The sequence below is a fragment of the Sceloporus occidentalis genome, unplaced genomic scaffold (assembly GCF_023333645.1).
Source record: "Sceloporus occidentalis isolate IW3139 unplaced genomic scaffold, rSceOcc1.0.p SCAF_21, whole genome shotgun sequence".
NCBI classification, from domain to species: Eukaryota; Metazoa; Chordata; class Lepidosauria; order Squamata; family Phrynosomatidae; genus Sceloporus; species Sceloporus occidentalis.
This window is the reverse complement of record NW_028317001.1, coordinates 9257314-9281988: the sequence shown is the minus strand read 5'-3', so window position 1 is coordinate 9281988 and position 24675 is coordinate 9257314. Positions and strand designations below refer to the sequence as shown.

Here is a 24675-nt window from a genome sequence, read left to right as displayed (position 1 = left end):
ATGACACAAACTACTGTTGATCAGGAATATGGAACAGGAGACTGTAAAAGAGTATATGGGGAAATGGGCGCAGGATATGGGATGCAAAATTGAAATGGAAGAATGGCAAAACGCCTGGAATAGAACAAATAAATTTACAGTAGAGCAGGATCTAAAAGAGAACCACATGAAAATAATGAACAGGTGATATTACACCCCATGGAAGCTAAACAAACCTTATAAATTAGCACAGGGGAATTGTTGGGGGTGTGATTGTAAAAGGGAAACATCTATCATATATGGTGGCATTGCAGGGAAATTCAGAAATTTTGGAAGAAAGTACATGACTCAATACAGCAGATATTGGGAATAAAATTCCCAATGAGCCCTAAGTTGTACTTACTCAATATAACTTCGATTTTAAGCCCACAGGACGAAATACAATATTGGAGGATTATATTATATCTTGTAACAGCCGCTAGAATTGAAATAGCAAAGATTATATAAACGTCAAATTTGTAATGAAGATTACTATGTATTGTGGAAAGAAAAGATAATATCTGGGGGAATATGTACAAAGGATTTACATTGAAAAGGGGAGGGAATAATTCCAGTTCAAAATAAAATTGGTATAGGTTAAGTATGAATACAAATAGAGAATTATGGACTCTCATCCATAGGGTCTCCATGAGTCTAAATCGACTTGAGGGCAGATAAGAACAAGAAAAATGTAAAGACTAATTAGCCAGAGATAAAAGAGGATTATTTAAAGAAAGGAGCTAGCTGTCGCTTTAGGTTTGGAAGTTTATTCTAATGTATTTTGCATTTAGAATTATATGTATCTATGGCATTCCTATGTATGTATGGTAATTTAACTGTTCTTCCTTTGTTTGTTATAAGTTATATGTATTTTTTTAAATTCATCTTTATTTAAGTTTCCAAATACATAAAACACGACCAAGACATAATCCAAATAAAAATTGCTTGTAAAAGCAAATCTGAGTCTTGACTGGTCATTTGGGACCCTCTTAAGTCTTCCTTTTCCGTCTTCTGAATCTGAGCCCATTTGAATGTCCTTCGCCTTGAAACCTCCCTCCGAAATATGAAGTCTAGCTGTGAATTATTCCTTTACAATTTAAGTTAAAAAAGAAAGACACTGCACATTTTTTCATTCGATTTTACATAGAAAACTTGTCTACTTCTCTTACTATTTTGTAAGGTTAACAACAACTGAAGGAATATATATTTATACAGATGTTCACATCAATTTCATTGTATGAATCTCTCTCTATTGTTTTTAATATACACAGTGAGTCATTCAATCATTCTTTGTTGACCTGGGATTTATATAAGAGAGCAAAAAGAAACAGAATATTCTTATATTCAATTTATAACATGGATAGCATAATATTCTTAAAGATTCTTAAATTTCATTCTCCCAAATCCATTGAGAACAGTAAAAAGAGAGGACTTTGATTAGTCCTCCACTAGCGACAAGTTTAATTCCCATTCTTTTCCCCACTTTATCAAAACTTTCTTCCACTCCTCCTTTCTTCTGCCTTTATCATGATTTTGGGATATACATGAAAGTCTATCCAATTCCTTGGACTCATTTACTTTCACATCCAGTTTTCCCAAGTTGGTTTCTTATCAGATTTCCATCATTTAGCTATTTCTGTTCTTGCTGCCGAAACAAAATAAAGTAAAATACTCCACGTTTTGTTTTCTTCTTTTGAATTTAGTACCGAAGTTATATTCAAAAGATACAACTTTGGGTTCATTGGGAATTTAATTTCAAGTATCTGTTGAATGGATTCATGAATCATTTCCCAAAATTTCTGAATTTCATCACAACCCCACCACTAATAATAATAATAATAATAATAATAATAATAAATGTTATTTATATACCACTTTTCCATAAAGATCAAAGCGGTTTACATAGAGTGGTAAAGGGTAGCCTTTCTGTTTTTACATCTCCAGCAGTTTCCGTCCGATACTCTATACATTTCTTTTCATTTTCCAGGGAGTAAAGTACCATCCATTCAAGTTATATGTATTTTAGTACAATAAAGATTTAAAAAAGAAACCTTCTGGGTGACCTTGGGGAAGTCGCACTCTCTCAGCCTCAAGGGAAGGCAATGGCAAAGCTCCTCTGAACAAATCTTGCCAAGAACAACCTAGGATAGCGTCGCAATAAGTCAGAAACCACTTCAAGACACACAACAAAAACAACAGTTGTTTTAATGGTCAGAACCTGCCTTGTGTCCCAAATCAGGGGAAGCAGAATATGAATGAAAAAGGCAAGACTAAGAAGGGGTCCCAAATCCTGAGAGCAGCCCCCAAGCAGCCCTCTCCTGCCTTCCCCCCAAATGCACCTGAGAGTTTCCTGGGACAGCAACCAGGGCCTCCCCAGAAGATCCCAAAACCAGGGCAAGTTTCATGCAGGAAAGTAGAGGAAGACTGGCTGCAAAATATGTATCTGGCACATTTTTTGAATGAGGAAGAACGAGAGTATCTCAGATAAGAGCCTGCTCCGTTGTGGCTGAGGAAGACCTTTTGTCTTGAAATGTCCTCCATCAGTTCCCAAAGACAGGGATAACAGCACTTTATTCAGTTTCATATCATCTATTTTAGCATGTCACCTAGAGCAGATATATTGGAGGGAGTTTGTGTCTTGTAATTGTTCCTTTTGTTGTTTTGTTGTAGCCCATTCTTAATTATATGTATTGTCATTGTACTGAAGCCTTTGTGTACCTCTGTACTCACAATTGCCCTTGTTTATATTATTTTTTGTAGAAGTCATTAGTAGGTTATTCATAGTAATAAACTGAAATTAGTTTTTACATTATCGTTTAGATGTTATTCTGCATTACATCAGTATGTTATTCAGACTAGATAAATTGAAGCTGATTTGTGTACTGTAATTGTTTTTTGTATGCATACCTTTTCTTCTCATTACATAGCATTACTTTCTTATTACATGTTTCACGTTCACTTAGAATCAAAGAATCATAGATTTGGAAACGAGTACAAGGGCCATCCAGTCCAACCCCATTCTGCCATGCAGGAACTCTCAATCAAAGCATCCCCGAGAGATGGCCATCCAGCCTCTCTTTAAAGACCTCCAAGGATCACTGCACTCCGAGGAAGGAGTGTGTCCCAATGTCGAACAGCCCTCACTGTCAGGAAATTCCTCCTAAGGTTGAGCTGGAATCTGTTTTCCTGGAGCTTGCATCCATTGTTCAGGGTCCTAGTCTCTGGAGCAGCAGAAAACAAGCTTACTCTCTCCTCAATATGACAACCCTTTAAATATTTAAACAGGGCTATCATATCACCTTCTCTTCTCCAGGATAAACATTCCCACTCCCTCATATGGCATGGATTCCAGATCCTTCACCATTTTAGTTGCCCTCCTTTGGACACGCTCCAGTTTCTCAATGTCCTTTTTGAATTGTGTCCAGAACTGGACACAGTATTCCAGGTGGGGCCTGACCAAAGCAGAATAGAGTGGCACTATTACTTCCCTTGATCTAGACACTATACTTCTATTGATGCAGCCTAAAATCACATTGGCCTTGTTAGCTGCTTCATCACACTGTTGGCTCATGTTAAACTTGAGGTCTACTTGGACCCCTCGATCCCTTTCACACAGAGTTTCATTCATCCAGGTGTCCCCCATCCTATATCTCTGCATATCATTTTTCCGCCCTAAGTGCAGTACCTTACATTTCTTGGTGTCGAATTTCAATTTGTTAGCTTGGGCCCAGCTTTCTTGTCTGTTCAGGTCATTTTGAATTTTGAACCTGTCCTCTGGGCTTTTAGCTATTCCTCCTTGTTTGGTGCCATCTGCAAATTTGATAAGTATGCCCCCAATTCTGTCATCCAAGTCATTGATAAAGATGTTGAATAGCACTGGGCCCAGGATAGAGCCCCACTGGTCACTTCTCTCCAGGATGAAAAGGAGCCATTGTTGAATATCCTTTGGGTTCGGCCGGTCAACCAATTACAAATCCATGTAACAGTTTCCTTGTCCAGCTTGTTTCATGTTTTTGTTTTATATACTGTTTAATTTGGTTAACTGCTATTAAGAGACATAGCTATGAGATTCTATGATATCGGGTGCACTATAAACCTTTTAATAAACAAACAGGTGTTGCAATCCTATATAGACATATTATCAGACATAACTCCAGAGAGTATTAGCCTTTTGGATGCCAGAAGGTTCCTCTCATTCTTCAGAGCAAGAAGCAACACTTCAGCTGCCTTCTAGAAGATAAAGCAAAAAGGCTTCCAAATGAACTGAAGCCTTGGGCAAGTCTCACTCTCTCAGCCTCAGAGGATGGCCATGGAAACCCACTCTGAAGGAAGCTGCCAAGAAAACCCCTTCAGAGACTCCCATAAGGTCACCATAAGACCTGGAAACAACTGGAAGGCAGACACCAAGAACAACATTGGGAAATAGGTGCAAGCCTTGCCTTGGGAAAGTGTAATGACTGGGCTCCAGTCAATGGAGGTCTTCTGCAGGCAGTAAAGGGAGGTTTATGCAAATGCAGAATGACATCACTGCTACGGAAGGCTCTCTTGACCAATCAGAGAGCAAGATGAAGGTTCTTCTGGAAGCTTCCGTGAGAAGGAGATATAAGGCCTCAGAGACCAAAAGACAGTTGGGGGAATTGTGTCGGTTGGAGATCGAGAGAGAGAGAGTTAAAGAGCGGATCTTGGAAGTTAGTCTCAGAATTGGATGCTTAGGTTTATTTATTATTTTAAAAGCTTGTATGAATTGAATATTATATACTTACAAATATTTTACCTGCAAGATTCTTAATATCTTGTATGACTTATATTTCAGTTATATTTTATCATTTATAATAGATATCTCCTTGGAGTATCTACTACTCAACGCTCCTTTTACACGTGTCTTGGATCGGTTGATGCTTGGGAAGATCAGTAAAGAAGTAAAAATAAGGTTCCTTAACTGGTCCCAGTGTAGGTTAAGGGAAACCCTTTTATAATTCACTGGATGATGGCAGCGAGATTTGAGGAGTTTAAGGGTCTGCTGGGCTAAGAGCCATAATGTCTAAATGTCTAATTAACAATTTGTAATCAACTCTGATAGCCTTTTGGCTGAAGAGAGGGGTATATTATTATTATTATTATTATTATTATTATTATTATTATTATTCCAGGGCCGCAGTTTGGCTGCTTGGACCACCGGAGATCATCACAGAGAGTCAGTTGGAAAAGCCCATCTCACTCCAGAAAATAAAGGTACTTGAGGAGTTTGCGCTCTATGTCTTTCTGTAATAATAGCTACAAAACTGATAATAGCATTTGGGACATTTAGTCTTTTAAAAACAAATATTGCAGATTTAAATGCTGCTTTAAAACCTCTTTCCATCTGCCAGCTTTGCGCTGGTTTTGGGGGGAAATGAGAAAGTGTTGGGAGGGAGGGACTGCCAACAGAATTAGGAGATGCATTGCAGGCTATGGACAGTTTGTGGCCAAGAAAGGTCCAAAACACAGGGCAGCAATAGTCCAGTTTGAGAGCGCTTTAAAGGCCCTGGCCCAGTGCTAGGGAATCCTGGGAAATGGAGTTTATTGTGGCACCAGAGCCCTCTGACAGAGAAGGCTCAATGTCTCACAAAACTACATTTCCCAGAATTCCCTAGCATTGAGCCAGGGCAATTAAAGCGGTCTCAGATTGGATTATTGTTGCAGTGTGTTTTGGACTTAGGTGACCCTTGGCAAGTCACACTCTCTCAGCCTCAGAGGGATTGTTACCTGTGGGGCATAGACTGTGGGAATTGGAGGTGGGGGCTAGGTTTGGAAGAGGGTGGAACACAAAATGTGAGTCTGGGGCAGAGGGGGTGGGGTCTTCCAGCTGCTCTGCCCCCATTGGCCAGCCTCAAAAAGAGGGGGAGCTTCTGCTTCTCTATTTAGCTCTGCGCGCGGAAGAGTGAGTAAGGAGAAAGGAGCAGGGTTTTAGAGGGAGAAGGAGACAGAGAGACAGGAAAGAGAGGGGGGGAGTGAAGCTATAGCAGAGAGACAAGGCCTGGAACCACTAGGCTTCACTGCTGCCCTGAGGGCTGCCTGGGCCTGGCTTGGGTCTACTGCTGGTGCTGCTTCTCTTTGGCCACTGCCATTAAGGTGGGGAGGAAGGAGGCCCAGCAGTCCTTCTAGGCAAGGCCCACTCTCTCTGAAGGAGGGAGAGTATGACTCCCCAAAGGGGATTTCAATGCTATTAATGGTGGCTCTCATGCTGTAGCAATGATGATGATGATGATGATGATGATGATGATGATGATGATGATGATGATGTCAGGCCTTGGGGGAGGATGGAGGTGCTGCCAGACCTTAATCATCATTAATGCCACCATCGCTGGGCCTTCTTGCTCTGCACCACTATAATGGCCATGGCTCAGTGCTATGGAACTCTGGGAATGTTCTTTTGGTTTGACATTTTAGGTGTTGTTAAGGTTTGGAAATCCTGGTTGGGGTTCTTTTGTCCTCCATTTTGGGTTCCCTGAAGTCCTCAGACTGCCATCTGCCAAGCTCTGAGACAGAGGCAGCCATTTTGTGTTCTGGCAGCCATTTTGTGCTGCTTGTGACTGTGCGGAATAATGTTCCACAACCTTCTCTGAGTCTCAGTTGAACAGAGGCTTCTCTTTCTCTCCTGAGGCTCCTTGGGCCAAAAGGAAGGCAGTGTGTCCCTTTGTGTGTCTTTTGTGTCTCTTTTCTGAGAGGGTTTTCTTACACTGCTCTGCTCCTTCTGGGGAACAAGGGTTTTAAAAGGGATCAGAAATGGAAAGGATAGTTTTAATACAAGCTTTATTCTTCTTCTTCACAAACATTGGGCTTTGGCTTCTAAGAGGAGGCTTGTCCCTCAAAAAAGGCCAAAAGTAGCTCCTTTGGGAGGTTTTAAAAGTCTCCCCAGTTTCTTATTAAGAGATTTTCACTCAAGAAAGAAGCCATCTCAAATGACCAAATAAAAATAGAAAGAAACAAGAACAACAAAAATAAGGATTACAGACTAAAACAAACTACTTATTTTTTAAAAGGAAAACCATTATTTGGAGAGTAAAAACAAGACTTGGGTGCTTCTATCCTTTTACAACCGATTTATGCTGTATCTGCTCTACAGAAATAATCCAGTTCAAAACCACTTTAACTCTCCTGGCTCCGTCCTGTGGAATCCTGGGATTTGTAGTTCGTTGTGGCACCAGGGCTCTCTGGCAGGTAAGGCTAAGTGTCTCATAGGTAAAATCCCAGGATTCCATAGCACTGTGCGGTTAAAGCGGTGTCAAAGTGTCTTATTTCTGCCGTGTGGATGCAGCCTTCTTTGGACAGGGGATGGTGCTGGGGGTAAGCACTGGGGACCTCTGGAGGTTTCAGCAGATGATTTATTTATGATGCAGTCAGTTCACATCTAGCTACAGGGGCATAACCAGGGCCCTTTCCAATTCCCCATCCCCTCATCCTTCACCACTCTAATAGGGCATGGAGTAACTGTTGTGTAGGGGAGCTGCAATGAATCTATGCTAGGTCCAGGAGGCTTTGGTTGGAGCAAAGGTAGCAAGGGGATGCCCACCTCTGTATTGGCCCAAAGGAGGCATATGTCACCAGCAGGATGCTATTCTCTGTGTCTTTGAGTGCTGCAGGGTTTCTTGGCAAGTCAATCCTAACCCTGGTCCCTTTTCTCAGGAACTTCATCTCTGCTTCCTTGTACACGGCTTTGGGGCCTCTCTTGCTGGAAGTGACCCAAGTGCAAGACCACCAGGACCCCTGCCCACCTGATGGCCAACACAGAGGCCAAGCGGAGGGAGTTGGGCTCCCAAAGAAACAGGCTGCGGAGGTACAAGAATTCTTTGGTGAGTTGAAGTTCTTGACTATTAATTTCTCTTTTTATATATATAATTATTTATTTATTAAAATTAAAACAATACAAAATATATAAACATACAACATTCACACCTATCCATTTATACCTTTACATAGATCATATTACATAATAAAGATACTCATTATAAAATTGGGCTATATATGTGTAAAAACTCCCCATTCCATCTATCTATCAACTTATCTATCTAACCCTAAATTTACTTAACTCTTCTTCACTTCTTCTTAACTACACTAATCTAAATCTTTCTCTCCTTCTTCCCTAACCCATAGATTCTTCTTCTCTTCGTTATGGTCCCAATTTCTTACTCTAAGCGCTCTCTAAACTAAAATTCTAGGCTTCCAAATTATACTTTTCTTATCTTCCACTCTTCTTCAAAATCTCATTCTCTCTTCATTCTTACACGCTAATTGGCTTCCTTCTTACCAGTATGTACTAACTTGATTAATTGACTTTCTTAAAATTTAACAGAAAGGAAATATGGGTTCTATCTTACCAAATCAAGCTATATTAATAGCTGCTAAATTCCCCAAATTCTCTTTCAAAAATTTGATAACCACACTCCATTCTTCCGTTAATTTCCCCTTATTTACATTCCTCAATGTCTGAGTTAATTTGTCCATTTCTATTCCATCATACAATTTTATCATCCAGTCCTCCTTTGTTGGAATATCACTACATTTCCATTTTTGAGCATAACATATCCGGGCAAGAGAAACCATATAAAAAACAATTTTTCCATATTTAGAGGGAATTTCATCTCCAAATATACCCAAAAGATAACATTTGGGTTTTAAATGTAAATTGATATTTAAAATTTCGCTGATGCAATCCTTAATCATTGCCCAAATTTTTTTAGCCCAATCACACGTCCACCACCAATATTCTTTTTACATTTCCAGCATCTGTTGCTATTGTTTTTATAGATGTTTACTAGTTTGTCTGGTGAGAGATACCTTTGATAAAACATTTTGTAAAAATTCTCCCTCAAGTTTTGAGAAGCTGTATATCTAAATCCGTTTTTCCAAACTCTTTCCCATTGTGAAAGTAATATAGGGTGGCCGACACTCCTTGCCCATTTAATCATCTGGTGTTTTACCACCTCCTCTTCTGTGTCATACTGTAATAGTGTTTTATAGGTTTTGCTAATTAATTTATTTTTGTCAAGAGCCAAAATCTTTCCTAAATGAGGGCCATCCTCCTTTCTTACAAAACCATATGTTTTCTCATCTAACCTAAATCGTTCATAGATCTGTCTGTATGCGAACCATGTTCCTTTCCATCCTTCTTCCAGTAGTTTTTCTCTTGTTTTAATTACCCAATTTCCTTTCTGAAATTCCAACAAATCATTATACTTATACCATTTTGAGTCTTTGGCCATTTCCTTTCTAAAGAAGGCTTCATGAGGGGAGACCCATCCGTTCAATTTAGGTAGGATTCTATCTTTGTAACGGTTCCAAATTTTTAACAGGGGTTTCCTAATACAATGATCCATAAAATTTTTATTTTGTTGGGATTTCCCATATGCCAAGTAAGCATGCCAACCAAATTTCAACCCATTTCCTTCCAATTCCAGAAGTCTTTCATCCTCTAGAGTTACCCAATCCTTAACTCACAACAACATGAAAGCAAGCGGAGAACATATTCTCCCAATATGGCAGAGACAGTCCTGGTTAACCCTCTGTCACCCCACTTTTTCAGGGGCTTTTAAAAATTTCTCGGTTGCTCTCTCATCCTCCCACTTTCCCCCTTCTCAGCTCACTTCAGTTCCTGAGTGCCATTCAGTTTGCACCCTATCAACTCAAAAGTGGGGAGAAGAGAGGAAAGACGGAGGCAGGATATTGCCCTTCCCAGGAGGCCGAAGCAAAAGCAAACTGCTGTGCCCTTCCCCGTTTATGTGACCTTCCTCAACTTTGGCCATCTTCACCGCCTTCTGGATTGCTTGTCCACATGTGTCTTGCTTTTCCCATCTGTGCAATGTTGGAGGATATGGGGGAACATCTCTGGATCTAAATATGGGGTAGCCCCAGTGACCCTCAATCCCAGCCTGCTCCCCCAAACTGTTATTAAAAATGACGTTTGCCTCTGAAATGTGGCAAGAAATTTCTAAATGCACTATAATTCTTGGGTGGCTAAATGTTCTGTATGTGTTGGGATAGTGAGTATCCTAATACATCCTCAATATCCCAGCAATGGCCTAAATAATATTGTTTATGATATTAGAATCATAGAGTTGGAAGATACCACACGGGCCATCCAGTCCAACCCCCTGCCATGCAAGAACTCTCAATCAAAGCATACACGTCAGATGGCCATCCAGCCTCATCTTAAAGACCTCCAAGGAAGGAGACGCCACTGCATTCCGAGGAAGGAGTGTGTTCCACTGTCAAATAGCCCTTACTGTCAGGACGTTCCTCCTAATGTTCAGGTGGAATTTCTTTTCCTGGATCTTGCATCCATTGTTCCGGATCCTGTTTTCTGGAGCAGCAGAAAACAAGCTTGCTCCCTCCTCAATATGACATCCCTTCAGATATTTAAACAGGGCTATCATATCACCTCTTAACCTTGTCTTCTCCAGGCTAAACATGTCCAGCTCCCTAAGTATATTATATTGAAAGGATTTGAGACAAACTGGATTTGAAAGGCAGCAGGTTTTTGCTTGCTAACATAACTTAAAGTTTATTTCCTGGACTGAATTCTGAAGTGATGAAATATTTGGATGCACCATGTGCTTTCCTCCCCTTTTGCTTAGTCACTCTCTGGATGAGGGCTGTTTTCTGTTGCAGGTGACCTTTGCGGATGTGGCGGTATATTTCACTGAGGAGGAATGGAAACTGTTGACGAAGAAACAGAGACTGATGTACAGTTATGTGATGATGGAGAATTATCAGAATGTGGCCTCTGTGGGTAAGGAACCGTAATCCATTCTCCTTTCTATGAAGACTGATGTCTCTTTTATGCTCAATTATCATGTTGCTATGATTCCACTAGAATTATAGAATCATAAGTTGGAATAGACCACAAGGGCCATCCAGTTCAACCCCCTTCTGCCATGCAGGAATACATTTCGAAACACCATCCAGCCTCTGTTTAAAGACCTCCAAGGAAGAGGACTCCACGAAACTAAGGGAGTTGCACTGTCAAAGAGCTCTTACTGTCGCTGTTCAAAGGGCTTGATGGTTTCAAGATCCTTCACCACTTTGGCTGCCTTCCTCTGGGCATGTTCCAACTTGACAACATCCTTTTTAAATTGTGGGGCCCTGAACTGGACACAGGATTATTCTGACTAAAGCAGAATACAGTAGCACTATTACATCCCTTGATCTAGAAAGTTTACTCGTATTGATGCAACCTAGAATGACATTGGCTTTTTAGCTGTATACTGTATTGGTTGTGAGTCATCTCCTGGTGCCACACAGCATGAAGCATCCTCTGCAGTTAGCGTGCATCATGCCATGTGCTCTGACTCAATACTCTATGGCAGTCTCACCGGAAATGATGCCATAGAGTATTGAGTCAGAGCACATGGCATGATGCAATGACTTTTCAATCAAAGTATTTTTACATATATTTATTGGAATATTTTTCAACTGTGTGACTATCTGCTTCCACTGATTTCCTCATGGCAGTTCCCCTACAATCTCTTCTTTGCTAGCTCCTATGAGTAAGGATACAATCATTATATGGATTTGGGGGCATCCAGAACAGTGTCATGCTTGGGTCACTCACACCAACTTTATTAATTTAACCTGAAATAGGGAGGGGTGAACGTAGGGCTAAATCTTGGGGTAACACCTTCCTCTCTTAATGCTGAGATTCAGTCTTGTCTGTCATTGTCCTTGTTTACAGAAGAACTTGTCAGTCATGAGAGAGTCCACACAAGAAAGAAGTCACATAAATGTCAGCATTGTGGAAAAAGATTTGCCTACAAGTCAGTCCTTGTCAAGCATCTGAATGTCCACACAGGAGAGAAGCCATACAAATGCCAGCATTGTGGAAAATGTTTTTCTCGAAAGTCAAGCCTAGTGATACATCAGAGAGTCCACACAGGAGCAAAGCCATTCAAATGCCAGCATTGTGGACAATGTTTTGCTCAGAAGTCAAACCTAGTGACACATCAGAGAGTCCACACTGGAGAGAAGCCATACAAATGCCAGCATTGTGGGAAATGTTTTTCTTTGAAGTCAAACCTAGTGACACATCAGAGAGTCCACACAGGAGCAAAGCCATTCAAATGCCAGCATTGTGGACAATGTTTTGCTCAGAAGTCAAACCTAGTGATACATCAGAGAGTCCACACAGGAGCAAAGCCATACAAATGCCAGCATTGTGGGAAATGTTTTTCTTTGAAGTCAAACCTAGTGACACATCAGAGAGTCCACACAGGAGCAAAGCCATTCAAATGCCAGCATTGTGGGAAATGTTTTTCGTTGAAATCATACCTATTGAAACATCAGAGAGGCCACACAGGAGAGAAGCCACACAAATGCCAGCATTGTGAGAAATGTTTTTCTCTGAAATCACACCTAATGAGACACCAGAGAATCCACACAGGAGCAAAGCCATACAAATGCCAGCATTGTGGACAGTGTTTTGCTCAGAAGTCAAACTTAGTTACACATCAGAGAGTCCACACTGGAGAGAAGCCATACAAATGCCAGCATTGTGGGAAATGTTTTTCATCCAAGTCATACCTAGTGATACATCAGAGAGGCCACACAGTAGAGAAGCCACACAAATCCCAGAAGTGAACTAACATTATTTTTTCAAGAATTAATATAGAAAATATATTTTCAATCCAGCAGTGAAAAGGCCCTTATTGTTTTGTTTGTAAGGGTTGTCTAGCCATATGTCTGTGGTTTGTCTGTGGATAAGTCTGTTTATGTTTTAAAGTTATATTTTGTTAAGTTTAGGTTTTCATTGCTGTTAGTATAGCTCATAGTTTATAAATTTGACTGGAGATTGTGGTATAGGTTAGCGAAATAGAGAGGTGGGATTTGTTGCAGCTGGCTCGAATAGTTATGGGAATGATATTAACAGGAAGGGGGTTAATTTCTGGGGGTGGCAAAGGGGGTCTTGTTACCTGTGGAGCATAGACTGTAGGAATTGGAGGTGGGGGGTAGGTTGGGAAGAGGGTGGTGTTTTAGGTTTTGGGTTTTAATGTATAATTTGGCTTGGAGTGGGCAGTTCTGGCTTAAACACTGAATTCCTTCTATGTGTTCTCAATAAAGTTCTTTGCTATTTCAACACACTGGACTCTTTGATGCACAGAAGTTCTGCATTTGCACAAAATTGACACTTTCTTCTCTCCTCAGTCCTCAGCTCCATTCCCAGGCATAAGAACAGCAGAGGCAAACACACACACACACACACACTGAGAGAGAAAGAGCTATATGGACAATGCAGAGTCTTCCCAGCCTTTCTCTCCTGAGTCCAGTTCTGCAGCTTGGGCTCCATTCCGGAAGGAAAGATGGAAGGAAGGAAGGAAGGACGTACTCCTTCCCTTCTTCCAGAGGCAGACATTATTGTAGAGGCTATAGGTGAGGTGTCCATTAACTCAGTGAATAAGATCATACTGGATCATTTTGAATCTGTGAGTACTGAGGACGTGGACAAGCTCCTTGGAAGTGTGAAGAAGACAACTTGCCCTCTCAACCCTTGCCCTTCATGGCTAGTCCTCCAAGTAGGAGATGCACTTAGGACTCACCTGAGATGTATCATAGATGAATCTCTTAGGGAGGGCTATTTTCCATCTTGCTTAAAAGAAGCGGTGGTTCAGCGTCTTCTGAAAAAGCCCTCCCTAGATCCCTTGGACATGAACAATTACAGATCCGTCTCCCATCTTCCATTTCTAAGCAAGGTGATTGAGAAGGAAGTTGCTCTTCAACTCCAAGCATTCTTGGAAGAATCAGATTATCTAGACCCATTTCAAACTGGCTTCAAGACGGGATACAGAGCCCAGAATGCTATAGTTGCCTTAGTAGATGATCTTTGCTTGAACACTGACAGATGAAGTGTGACCCTGTTGAAGCTTTTGGATCTCTCAGTGGCTTTCAATACCATCGACCATGGTATCCTTCTGGAAAGCCTGAGGGAATTGGGGATCAGGGGCAATGCATTGCAGTGGGTCCAGTCCTATCTCTCAAGCAGATTCCAGACAGAGATGTTTGGGGACAGTTGTTCCTTTAAAAGGGAGCTTAAATTTGGTGTTCCTCAGGGCATCATCTTGTCACTAATGCTGTTTAACATCTACATGAAACCGCTGGGAGAGATCATCTGGAGAAATGGAGTGGAGTGCTATCAGTACACTGATGACACCCAACTATATCTCTTCATGCCCCAGACCTCTGCATCAACTGAGGAAGGCATCTCCCCTCTGAATGAATGTCTTGGGGCAGTAATGTGCTGGATGAGGAGAAACAGATTAAATCTGAATGCAGATAGGACCGAGGTACTTGATGGAGATCCTAATCCAGGTATGGAGGTTTATGAACCGGTCCTGGATGGGGTCACACGTCCCCTAAAAGACTGTGTTTGCAGTTTGGGAGTGCTCCTGAATCCGTTGCTCCAGATGTGAGTTCAGATAGATGCGATGGCCAGGAGTGCCTGTTATCAGCTTTGGTTGATATGCCAACTGCGCCCCTTCCTGGAACCCGAAAACTATCATGCATGCTCTGTTAACTTCACATCTTGACTTCTGTAATGCGCTCTACCTACGCTACCCTTGTACCAAGTCTGGAAAATTCAACTCATCCAAAATATGGCTGCCAGAGTGGTCACTGGAAGATCTAGAGGTGACCATATCACACATATTAAAATCTCTTAATTGGCTGCCTATTAATTTCAGGGCACAGTACAAGGTCTTGCTTATAACCTTACTTACGGGATCGCCTTCTCCCATACAATCCGCCGCACACATTGAGGTCCTCTGGTAAAAACCTTGCTACCATTGTCTTCTGAGACTGAGAAAGTGCAACTTGCCCAAGGGCATCCAGTGAGTTTCTATAGCTGAGTGAGGATTTAAACTTTGGTTTCTTAGAGTACTAGGCCAATACTCAAACCAATGTATAATACTTAGTCGTAGGGGTCTCTTTTATGTCCATATTTATTCAGAAGAGCCTTCCTTTGAGGCTGAGAGAGTGCGATATATGCAAGCTCACCCATGGATTTCCAAGGCTGAGTGAAGATTCGAATCCTGGTCTCCCGGGCCTAGTCCAGCCCTCAGTCCATGGCACCATGCTGTTTCTCTTTCAGACCTTTCTTGCTGGCTAGACGTGGCTCCAGCTTAATCCCAGAAGATGGACTAGTCTGCCTTTCTGCTTAGATAACATAAAATTAGACTGTTTCTGGACCAGCTGTGGAGGGAATTTCTAGAGGTCTGCTTGCAATCTGGGACTGCTTTGTTTCCCAGCTAATTTCCACGGATGTTTGTCCATGGATTCAAGCATCCAGACCTTGAAAATATTTTCAAAATTTATCAGTTCCAAAAAGTAACTCTTTTTATTTTATTTTATTTAAGGGACACTATTTTAGTATGCCCTTGTATTTAAGGTACAGTCAGCCCTTCTTATACACGGATTATTTTATACACAGATTCAAGGATACAAGGTTTGAAAATGTTAAAAAAAAGTATAAATTTCAAATATCAGACCTTGATTTTCCATTTTTTTATAAGGGACACCATTTTGCTATGTCATTGTATTGAATGGCACTTGAGCATACACAGATTTTGTAATACACAGGGGATCTTGGAACCAAACCCCAGCGTATAACAAGGGTCCACTGTAACTTGAGAATGCATGGGTTCTGGCATCCACCGTGGGTCCTGGAACCAAACCCCAGCGTATACGGAGGATTGACAGTACTTTTATTTCACATGCTCACTGACTTCCTCAGAATCTTCGTATATTCTTCTTGAATAAGACTATTGAAGCCAGAGATTCCCATTCCATGCAAAGGCAAGCATTTCCTCCAGCACTGTCCAGAGAACCTCAGTCAGGGCACCGGCTATAACTTGGTGTGAGAGATCAGGAAGGGAGATGGCCCAGTGCCTGACTGGCCCAGGCCAGAAATATGGCCAATGGCATTGCCAGGAGTGTGCGGGGGTGTCACCTGATACGCTGGTGAGAAGGGGTGCTGAAGTTATGGGTCTGGCAAGAGAAAGCAAGCCTCGCCCTCTTCTGCTTGTCCAGCAGCTCCGCTGGATGCGAAAAGGCTGTGGAAGAGAGGGATGATTGATGATTTGCACAAATATACTAGGAATGCCTCTGAGTGTGGCAGCTCTTCTCTGGCTCAGGCGAGGTCAAGCGTGAGGGTGGCAGGAACATCACCCTGGCAGAGATGCCAGTCCTGAGCTGATTGCCCAACAAATTTGGGGGCAAGCCACCCCCCACAAACTCCTTAAAAGCAACCCACCCTTTTCAACAGGGATGGGAATGAGGTAGAATTTCAGATGTTGATGGACTGCAACTCCCACTCTCCCTCACCATTGGCCATGCTTGCTAGAAGCTGCTGGGAGCTGCAATCCAGTTCTATCGAGAGGAACAGATGATTCCGGCTCCTGTTCTTCACCACACCTCCCTCTCACTTCCTCTTCCCCAAATGGGTGCCTTCCAAATGTGTTGCCCTATAACTGCATCTCACCAGAAGCACCTCCACAGCCAATTGGCCCTACAAGACTCTGCAGGGAAGGTCTCTGGGAACTTTCCCCCTTTGGGGTTTGAAATGAAGGTGGCGCTCCAGGTGAGGGCTTGCCATGCCCTGCTGCCAGGAGCCAGGTCTGTCCTCTGAGTCTGAGGTGGAGGCTGAGATCCCAGGGACAAGCCAGGGCTGCAGCCACTGTCCAGATTCTCCAGAGGTAAGCCTGCAGCCAGTCCCAGGGTCAAGTTCCCAGCAGCAAGGTTTCCCTCCTCCTGAGCTAGATTGACTGGGGCCTACTCCCACAGAGAGACCCCAGGAAAAAGAGAGACAAGGGCATTCTCTATGGCTAAGTAGGAAGCCAACAGCTAGAACATGCGAGACCCAGATGGGTTAGAAATATCCCAGCACCTCCCTCGGTCCAGCATGGTTGAGAACCATCCGTGGTGCTTGGGAGACACCTTGCTCTTGCCTTGAATGTTGGCTGAATGCCAGTTACCTGGAATTCTGCTCAGACCTAGAGGACTCTCAGATTTCCCCTTTGAACCTGATAGACTGGAATGACTGAAGCCTTGTGATGAACGTGGACTGGATTATACCACCACTGCTTTTGCTACACAGGACTTGGTGAGACAACCATCCTTTCTCCCTTTCACTCAGTGCTTGAAACACTGAGATTCTGGACTGAGGGTTGGCTAGCCTTGCAAGGGCAAAACAGGACAGAGCTGGAGGTGGCTCTGGGAAGAGTGGATCCTTCTCCTCCTCTGCTTTCATCATCATTCTTCCACCCACCCACCTTCTGTCTTTTCCCCAGCCCTGGGACTGCAGGAGTGGCTAACAAGAATCAAAACCAATGCTGACCAAAGAATATGCAAAAACATAAGTAAAGACCTCAAAAGGTTATTCCTAAAACCCAATTAAACAAACTCTCCACAGAATTAAAACCACTAAAAACAAACCAACAAAAAGGGTAAAGATACCCCAACAATAACCTTCCCTTATAGTTCATTGCATTTGTCATCTTTTTCTCCCTTAATCAATTTTCCACAGAAGGACAAAGGCAGGAACAGAAGAAGTCCTCCTGAGGACACTCTGAGGGGCCATCATTGGCTGGAATCCCAATCCCTCAATTCATCCCTGGCTCTGGTTGGCTGGAATCCCAATCCCTCCCACCATCCTTGGCTCTGGTTGGCTGGGAGGGGAAGCAAGGGCAAGAAGGCTGGGACCACGGATCAATTAATCACTGAAAGACAGAGGATTGTACATAACTGACCCCCATTGCATCCCAGTCTCTCAAATTCCCAATGGCTCCACTTCAAAAAAGGAGGGCTGAACATTTACTGTCCCAAGGTCTTCTTTCCTCCATTTTCTTCCTCGAAGGAGGAACTGAGGGTAGTTTCTCCTCTCTTCCTTCCTTTGGAGGCCATCTTGGTTCTTTGCACACCTGCAGAAAGTACACATGGAGGTGTTTTACATGTGCAACACTTATGCAGTCTTCCATGGACCACAAAAGATAGAGTTCAATGGCTCTCAGAGGAAAGCAAGCCTCAACCTTTCCTAGAAGATCAAACAAATCAATGAAGCTATTGTACTTTGGGCAGATAGTTAGATGACATGACTCCCTGGAAAAAAGGAGGATGGTCAGTAAAGTGGAAGGCATCAGGAAAGAGAAAGAGTGGCTGGAGGTGGATTGAGTCAATGAAAGGAAGACTTTCAGCTTGCAAGACCTTGTTCAGTCTGTTAATAACAATGTCTTTGGACTTCCCTCCTTCTTAGGGTTGCTCCAGAGTGAAGCCAATTGAACAGAACGAAGGAACAGAAAAAGGCTCTTGTCTTGGGTTCCTTCTTTCTTCATTAAGAAAACCAACCCCAAACCCCTCTAGCTGGGATTACATACAAGGCTTAGTCCTAAACTAGGGATGGGATTTCTTTTGTCCTCCAGGTGTCCGTGTACTACAACTCCCAGCATCCTTCTTTTATTTGTTATGCTGTCCAAGGGGATGATGGGAGCTGTAGTCTGTCAACATCTGGTGGGCGATAGGATGTCCATCCCAGTTGAAAGAAGACCAACTGTTTGCAATGAAGGAAACAGAGCCAGAGCTCCCTCCCTCCAGGATCCAGCCTTTGGAGAGGAGTCTGGAAAGAGCTTCAACACCAGAGATGGTCCTCTTTTGCCTGAACAGAAGCAGATGTATATATTCACACAGAGACACCCTTTGATTCCCCTCTGAAATCTCATATACCACAGAGACCCCCAAGAAGGAAGAGGAGGCCTGGCAGCCAGAGGAGCCTTTGGAGGAGGAGAAGGGGCCTTTCTTGCTTCCAGCCCCAAAGCTGCCTCCCTACAGAAGGCCCTCCATCCCCCATCTCTGGCACCAAAATGGGGCTCTTCCCCTCCAGTCCTCATTCTCACAGAGGAACCAAACTGGGGAGTCCCCCATGGAGGCCCCACCTTCCCTTCCCTGCCAAGGAGACCCAGAAGGAGCCCTTCTCCTTCCTAAGCAGCCAATGGTCAAAGCCACAGCCTCCTAGGACCCCATTCAGGCCTCTCTAGTCTCAGCAGCCACCTTCTAGAAGCTTCTTCCCCAACAGCTGCCCTCTGATTGGACGGTTGCCCACCAGTGATGTCATCCCCCCAGAGGAGTGTCTTTGTGCCTCTGAGAATGGTCTCCTTCACTGTTGCCAGGCAGAGTCTGTTGTCGCCATGGAAACACCAAAGGAGGGAGGGAGAGTACTGAGCATGGTCCTCAAGAGATCTGGGCATGCTCAGTAGCAGCCACTGAAGCCCCTCTGCTCTGAAGGAAGATGGCTGCCCTGGCTGCCACTGAGCATGCTCAGTCCCTCCAGAGGAGAAAACGGAGGAGGAGGAAGGGGCCTGAGCCTTTAAGGGCTTGAGCCATTCTGAGAAAGAAGGACTCATTAATAGTTAATACTAATTATAAGTGACTCAGTTGGAAAAGCCCATCTCACTCCAGAAAATAAAATAAAGACACTTGAAGAGTTTGCTCTCTACCTCTTTTCTAATGTAAGGGGAAAATACAGGAAAGGGCAAAATATCAGTACAGAATATATAGGTTATGCCAAGATAATAAATAGAACATGTATTGGAAGGTATTGGAAGTTGTAAATATGATCAATCTGTAAATATCGTGTATGTTCAAGAGATGCTGGCAGAAGTTATCAATAACTGGAAAGTGCAATCACAAATGTATAACTGTATGTGAATTTATAAATAAAGCTCACCTGAACCTAAATAAATAAATAAATTGTCACAGTGAGCTGCCATATTTTGAATTAGTTGAAGCTTCCAGACTTACTGCAAGGGTGGCCCTATGTAGAGCGCATTGCAGAAGTCAAGATGTGAGCTTACCAGTGCATGAACCATAGTTTTGGGGTCTTCAGGTTCCAGGAAAGGGCGCAGCTGGCGTATCAACCGAAGCTGAGAACAGGCACTCCTGGCCATCGCATCTATCTGAGCTGACATCTGGAGCAAAGGAACCAGGAGCACCCCAAACTGCAAAGATAGTCCTTTAGGGGAACTGTGACCCCGCCAGGAGCGGTAGACAAACCTCCATACCTGGGTTAGAGACTCCAACAACAAGTAGTTCTGTCTTAAACGGATTCACTTTCAATCTGATTTCCTCATCTTGCCCATTACTCCCTCAAGACATTCATTCAGAGGGGAGATGCCTTCCTTAGTTGATGCTTAGGTCTGGGGCATGGAGAGATATTGGATTTCATAAGCGCACTGATAAAACCCTATCCCATACTTCCGGATGATCTCTCCAGGGATTTCATGTAGATGTTAAATAGCATTCAAGACAGGATGATGCGATGAAGGATGGCAAATTTAAGATCCCTTTTGGTGCCATCTGCAAATTTGATAAGTATGCCCCCAATTCTGTCATCCAAGTCATTGATGAAAATGTTGAATAGCACTGGGCCCTGGACAGAGCCCCACTGGACACCCCACTGGTCACTTCTCTCCAGGATGAAAAGGAGCCACTGTTGAATATCCTTTGGGTTTGGCCGGCCAACCAATTACAAATCCATGTAACAGTTTCCTTGTCTAGCTTGTTTCATGTTTTTGTTTTATATACTCTTTAATTTGGTTAACTGCTATTAAGAGACATAGCTATGAGAGTCTATGATATGAGGTGCACTATAAACCTTTTAATAAAAGAACAGGTATTTCAATCCTATCTATACATATCATCAGACATAACTCCAGAGAATGTTAGCCTTTTGGATGCCATAAGGTTCCTCTCATTCTTCAAGAAGCAACCCCTCAGCTTCCTTCTAGAAGATAAAGCAAAAAGGCTTCCAAAAGAACTGAAGCCTTGGGCAAGTCACACTCTCTCAGCCTCAGAGGATGGCCATGGGAAACCCACTCTGAAGAAACCTGCTAAGAAAACCCCTTCAGAGACTCCCATAAGGTCACCATAAGACCTGGAAACAACTGGAAGGCAGACACCAAGAAGAACATTGGGAAATAGGTGCAAGCCTTGCCTTGGGAAAGTGTAATGACTGTGCTCCAGTCAATGGAGGTCTTCTTCAGGCAGTAAAGGGAGGTTTATGCAAATGCAGAAGGACATCACTGCTACGGAAGGCTCTCTTGACCAATCAGAGAGCAAGATGAAGGTTCTTCTGGAAGCTTCCGTGAGAAGGAGATATAAGGCCTGAGAGACCAAGAGACAGTTGGGGGAATTGTGTCGGTTGGAGATCGAGAGAGAGAGTTAAAGAGCGGATCTTGGAAGTTAGTCTCAGAATTGGTCACTTAGGTTTATTTATTATTTTAATAGCTTGTATGAATTGAATATTATATACTTACAAATATTGTACCTGCAAGACCCTTAATATCTTGTATGGCTTATATTTCAGTTATATTTTGTTATTTATAGTAAATATCTCCTTGGAGTATCTACTACTCGACGCTCCTTTTACACATGTCTTGGCTCAGTTGATGCTTGGGAAGATCAGTAAAGAAGGAGAAGTAAGGTTCCTTAACTGGTCCCAGTGAAGGTTAAGGGAAACGCTTTTATAATTCACTGGATAATGGCAGCGGGATTTCAGGAATTTAAGGGTCTGCTGGACTAAAAGCCATGATGTCTAAATGTCTAATTAACAGTTTGTAATCCACTCCAATAGCCTTTTGGCTGAATAGAAAGGTATAAAATTATTATTATTATTATTATTATTATTATTATTATTATTATTATTCCAGGGCCGCAGTTTGGCTGCTTGGACCACCGGAGATCATCACAGTGAGTCAGTTGGAAAAGCCCATCTCACTCCAGAAAATAAAGGTACTTGAGGAGTTTGCATTCTACGTCTTTCTGTAATAATAGCTACAAAACTGATAATAGCATTTGGGACATTTAGCCTTTCAAAAACAAATATTGCATGTTTAAATGCTGCTTTAAAACCTCTTTCCATCTGCCAGCTTTGTGCTGGTTTTGGGGGAAATGAGAAAGTGTTGGGAGGGAGGGACTGCCAACAGAATTAGGAGATGCATTGCAGGCTATGGACAGTTTGCGGCCAAGAAAGGTCTAAAAGACACGGCAGCAATAGTCCAGTCTGAGAGCGCTTTAAGTGTCCTGGCCCAGTGCTAGGGAATCCTGGGAATTGGAGTTTATTGTGGCACCAGAGCCCTCTGACAGAGAAGGTTCAATGTCCCACAAAACTACATCTCCCACAATACCCTAGCACTGAGCCAGGGCAGTTAAAGCAATCTCAGATTGGATTATTGCTGCAGTGTGTTTTGGACTTAGGTGACCCTTGGCAAGTCACACTCTCTCAGCCTCAGAGGATGGCAATGGCATCCCCTCTCTGAATAAACCTGCCAAGGAAACCCCATGATAAGTTTGCCTTAGGGTTGCCATAAATTGGATTAGACTTGAAGGCACACATGAAGAACAGAAAAAAGTCTGCTATTATTACTCAGGTTGTACATGGGAATGGGAGGCAGTGTGGTACAGTGGTTTGAGTGTTGGGTTACAACTCTGGAGTCCAGGCTCCAGTGCCCCACTCCTCCATGAAACCAGCTGGGTCCCTTGGGCAAGAAGTCACACTCTCTCAGCCTCAGAGAAAGGCAATGGCAAACCTCCTCTGAACAACTCTTGCCAAGAAAATCCCAGGGAAGGCTCCCCAGAAGTCGGCAATGACTTAGAGCCACTCCACAAAAAACTACAAAGCCTCAAGAAAGAACCAGTGTGATTTAGTGGCTGGACCATTAGACTATGACCCTGGAGCCCAGGGTCCGAATGCCCTCTTGGCCACGGAAATCCACTGAGTGACCTTAGGCAAGAAGTCACACTCTCTCAGCATCAGAGGGAGGCACTTGCAAAACCACTTCTGGACAAATCTTGCCAAGAAAAGCCTTCAATGGACTTCCCTTAGGGTCACCATAAGTCAGAAACAACTTAGAAGCACACAACGACAACAAGAGCAGTAACAGCACTAACACAAGGCAGCTTGGGAAAAAAGAAGGAAGGAAGGAAGAAGGAAAGTAACAAAGAAAGAAAGAAAGAAAGAAGACTTGGGAGTTGTAGTCCTCGGTTGAGAGGGATTGGAGGGGCTTTACTGCAGGGCAGGACCAGTGTTGGTAAGAAGCCTCAAACTTATTTCCTGGCATGTTTTACCAAAATCCATGGAATCCACCCCATATTACACGGAATATTCAGTCAAAATCCCTTGAAAGTTCCCGTAATGTTAATAATAATAATAATAATAATAATAATAATAGGATTTATTTATATTTTTACTAATATGGTGGACCTTTAGCAAATAAATGTAAACCTAATTGAATAAAAATAATTTTAACTTATTTCAACTCTCAAAATTACCATTGGACCAAACAATGAATCTTTCAGTCCTTCTAATACCTTTAAGATACTTATTTGGACATGAAGGGGGGGCCAGGAAGATTTATGCAAAATAGAAACGTGTTCGGCTGCAACCACACTGCAGAAATAATCCAGTTTGACACCCCTTTAATTGCCCAGGCTCGGTGCTATGGAATCCTGGGAATTCTAGTTCTGTGAGACATTGAACCTTCTCTCTCAGCAAACTCTGGTATGATAACAAACTACAATTACTGGGACTTCATAGCACTGGGCCATGGCAGTTAAAACGGTATGAAACTGGATTGTCTCTGGAGTGAAGATGCAGCCTGAGTTGGTTCCAAGACACACTGCAGAAATAATCCAGTTCAAGACCACTTTAGCTGCCGTGGCTCAGTGCTAGGGAACCCTGGGAATTGTAGTTTTGTGAGAAAGAGCTCTGGTGCCACAATAAACTATAATTCCCATACATCTGAGGAAGTACGCTTAAGTCTAGGAAAGCTCATGCTGCCAACTTTTCTTTTAGTGAGTCTCAAAGGTGCTACACGATCTATCTATCTATCTATCTATCTATCTATCTATCTATCTATCTATCTATCATCATCATCATCATCACCATTATTATTATCATTATTAAATTCAAATGCAGCTGAAAAAGTGGACTTAAATTGGCAATGCTGATATACTGTAGAGACTCTTTCTCTGGGGCTGTGATCTGGAAGCGTGGAGGCAATTCCCTTCTCAAATCAGGGAATCCTGGGAATTGTAGTTTGTTGTGACATGTATGTATATATACAGTATATGTATGTGTATATATGTCTCTGTGTGTGTGTGTGTATATATAATGTGTGTATATGTGTGTCTGTATGTCTCTCTCTCTCTCTCTCTGTGTATCTGTGTGTGTTTATGCATGTTCAACTGAGGACTCAGAGAAGGTTCTAGAACATAGTCACAAACAGCACACAAAATGGCTGCCAGAACACAAAATGGCCGCCAGTGTGGCTGGGGCTCCAGGGTCCCTCAGTCCCTCCTGCCTTGTTCCATATTAACTGCAGGAGGAGCCTGTGAGGGTGGGGCAGGGGGCGGGGCCTCCCAGCTCCTCTGCTCCCATTGGCCAGATTAAAGAAGGGGAGGAGCTTCTGCCTCTCTATTTAGCTCTGCACGCGGAAGAGTGAGTGAGAAGGGGACAGAGAGACAGATGGAGGGAAGGAAGGAAGGAAGGAAGGAAGGAAGGAAGGAAGGAAAGAAAGAAAGAAAGACAGAGACAGAGACAGAGACAGAGACAGAGACAGAGACAAGGAGGAAGGAAGGAGGCAG

The 24675-nt window shown here is 42.9% G+C and overlaps 1 protein-coding gene and 1 pseudogene across 1 annotated transcript in view; one reads left to right on the top strand and one right to left on the bottom strand.

The window, feature by feature from the left end:
* The window catches only part of LOC149301560 (uncharacterized), a 208630-nt gene that overhangs the window by 148117 nt on the left and 35838 nt on the right, over window positions 1-24675 (bottom strand). The window lies entirely within an intron of this gene.
* The window catches only part of LOC149301561 (uncharacterized), a 58746-nt pseudogene that overhangs the window by 25471 nt on the left and 8600 nt on the right, over window positions 1-24675 (top strand).